The sequence below is a fragment of the Muntiacus reevesi genome, chromosome 3, assembly GCF_963930625.1.
Source record: "Muntiacus reevesi chromosome 3, mMunRee1.1, whole genome shotgun sequence".
Taxonomy (NCBI): Eukaryota; Metazoa; Chordata; class Mammalia; order Artiodactyla; family Cervidae; genus Muntiacus; species Muntiacus reevesi.
The window spans coordinates 5444791-5448264 of NC_089251.1; positions in this window are offsets into that span (position 1 = coordinate 5444791).

The window sequence follows — 3474 nt, forward strand, 5'->3', positions numbered from 1 at the left end:
CCAGTATCTTGCCTGAAAAATCCCATGGACAGAGAACCCTGGCAGGCTGCCTTCCAGAGGGTTGAGAAGAGTCAGATAGGACTGAGTGACTAAGCACACGAGTTGTACCTGTAAAAACACCACCAGGATCAAGACGAAGAACCCTGATCACTAGGGAGAGTTCCCTCACGCTCCCTCCTTGTCATCGTCACCTTTCCAAAGGGAGCTGCACTTCTGTCACTAGAAGTCACTTCACAGGTTCTAAATCTTCAGAAAAATGCCATTGTATAACATTAATATGTGCTCTTTTGCATCTCTTTTCTAATTTGTTTGACGTAAATGTAGAGGAGATGCATCCATGTCACTGAGTGTATCAGGGGCCCCTCCTTTTTCATTGCTGTGTAGCATTTCATTGTTGTGGATACACAACTGTTTCATTCATTCTCCTGTGGATAGACATTTAAGCTATTTCTAATTTGAGGCAATTGCGAAGAAAGCTACTGGTATGTGTCTTTTTGTGAATATAAGCCCTCATCTCTCCTGGGTATGTGGCTATGAGTGGAGTTGCTGGGTTGTAGGGTAGGTAGAGGTATGTTTAATTTTACCAGAAAATAACAAGCATGTCTTCAAAGTGGCGGTGACATTTTACATGCCCACAGTGACGTGTAAGAGCTACGGTTGCTCTAGGTATGTGCCAATACTTGGTGATATCTGTCTTTAATTTTAGCCATACTGGTGGCTATGTACTGGATCTCATTGTGGTTTTAGTTTGTATTTCCACCACTGACTCTCACCTAGATGACTGCACTGGCCTCCCATCTGGGGTCCCTGGGCTGGTCTCTGACACCTTTAGTCCATCCTGTATTCAGTAGCCAGAGGGATCCTGTTGTCAGGTTAAGACCCTGCTTTGTTCAAAACTCTCCCATAGCTCCCAGCTTGCTGACAGTAAAAGCTGAGGTCCTGATGGGCTCCACTCTGCCCAGGCCTTCCCCCACTGTTGTCCTCTGTCCCCCCTGCACCCTACCAGATGCCAGCTCTCCAAGGGCAGCACCTGTGGTTTTTCCCTTGTTACATCCCCAGAGCCGAGGCCAGTGTCTGGTGCAGAACAGAGGCTCAGTCAATCCTGGTTGAACAACTGAAACGAGTCAGTGGCAGGTAACACGGCATTTGGTAGAGCCACTGTTTTGAATGAACATGAAACTCATGTAACATAAAGGTAACCATCGAAAAAAAACGGTATTACTTGACTGAATTGGATCTTAGTTGTGGCATGCAGCATCTTAATGTTGCAGCATCTGAACTCTTAGCATGTGGGATCTAGTTCCCTGACCAGGGATGGAACTTGGGCCCCCTGCATTGGGAGAGTGGAGTCTTAGCCACTGAACCAGCAGGGAAGTCCCAGAAGTGACCATTTTAAAGCATGCGATCTGGTGACAAATACTGCAGGTACATGGTCATGCGACCACCATCTTTCTCTTGTTCCAAACAACAGTCATTCTTTAAAAAAAAATTTATTTTTGACTGTGCCTGTGTGCTCAGTTACGTCCAGCTCTTTGCGACCCCACGGACTGTATGTAGCCTGCCAGGCTCCCTCTGTCCATAGGATTTTCCAGGCAAGAAGACTGGAGTGGGTTGACAATTCCTTCTCCAGGGAACAACAGCCATTCTGATGTGACCTCCTCAACTCCTGATGTGACCTTAATAGTTCCCCACCCCCATCTTTTTTATTTCTAAAACAACTAAATGCCTCTGAGCTTCCAACTCCCAGCTCTGAGTCTTGCTGTGACCTGGAGCTTTCTCCTACGGAGGTTACAGATGATCGAAAGATCCCACCTTGGGACTTCGCTGGTGGTCCAGGGGCTAGGACTCTGTGCTCCCAGCGCAGGGGGCCCAGGTTCGATCCCTGGTCAGTTAACTAGATCTTACGTGCTTTTATAAAGATCCCGTGCCATAACTAAGACCTGATGCATCCAAATAAATAAATATTAATAAATATTGGGGGAAAAAAAGTCCCCTGTTGAAGGTTGGCTGACCAAGGACTCCCACCCAAGTGCGTAGCACCGCCTCCCACCATGTGACCCTCCCAGGGGCCTGATGTTGAGACCAGGGGCAGTGAAGAGTTTGGTTATCAACACCTCCCCGCTACCCCCTGCAACACACACACACACCATTGACCACTCCACCTTGGCCCCCAGGTCCCCTAGAGGTGGGACAGTCCTGGGCAAACCTGGTCTCTGATGCCTCACACTCTTGCCAGCCTCCCTCTTCGACCCCCAGGCGTCTTTCCCTTCCTTCAGCTGATAACTGGGAGAGGGGAGGACGACCCAATTTATTTGGCAACAAATAAAGAGCTGCCATGATTAAGAGTGGGGGAGAAAGTTTAAAGGAGGAAAAATTCCTCGGGTAATGCCATCTCCTGCGTCTTTATATTCCGAAACGGATCGCTCTGGACGCGGGCAGAAGGCCTGATTTAATATCCTCATGGAAAATACTGCACCTGATCCAATTACCACGGGAATTTTGATACAGTCAGCAGTCAAGTTGAAAGATTCAGAGGCACTCACCGTGGGAGTAAACAGAGAGACTGAATTACCCGGACTCCTCTGGGGGGTGTTAAGCGGTTCAGGTCGCCGTGAGGGCACCTCAGGCCAGCCGGTTTGCTGCAGCCGGCCCTGCGGCCATGCTTCTGGGTCCCGCTGGTCACCCTCCAGGCCAGCGGAAGGCCCTTGGCTTGGGGCCCTGGTGCGGTGGGCCAGGGTCTCCATGTGGAGGAGGGTGGTCCACAGAGGTGCTCAGGCCCAGTCAGGCCCTGGAGGTCCTCCTTGACGTCCAGTCTCTCCTCCAACCCATCCTTGCCAAACCCATCCAGGCTGCCTTCTGAACCGATCTCCATTTACCCGGAGGGCTCAGTTTTCAGCCATCACCTGGGCACCAAAGACAGCCCGTCTCTGGTCGCCCTGACTGGTCCCGCTGCCCTCCCTTGATAGACAGCCCTCAAACATGAGTCTAACTGTGCTCAGAACCCCCCAGTCACCTCCAGTCGGTCTCAGAAATAAATCCAAAGCCAGGAAACAGCCCCGAGGGGCTGCCCACCCGGAACCAGCCTGCCCCTTCCCCACTGTCTCCCTCCCCGACACCCACTCCAGTCCCCAGACCAGTCCCGGCCTCCCTGCTGCATGCACTCTGAGCCCCTGTGCCCTGCCTGCAAAACACTGGCCGTGACTGTAATTATATCAGAACCACCCGGGGACTGCGGGCGGAAATCCATCTGCCCTGCTGGATTTGGGCTGCACAGATGTTGGAAGGGCCACACACTGCAGATTCTCCGTCCTATGCAGGCCACGCAGCCTTGAGCCAGTCTCTGGACTCTCTGAGCCTCGACTGACTGGCCTGCACAATGGGAGCACAATGTCTGCTTCGCAGAGGTGGGAGGTTGGGGGAGATGCTGAAAGAGAAGAAGCTGATGAAGAGCGAAGGTTCTGATGAAAAGCCGCC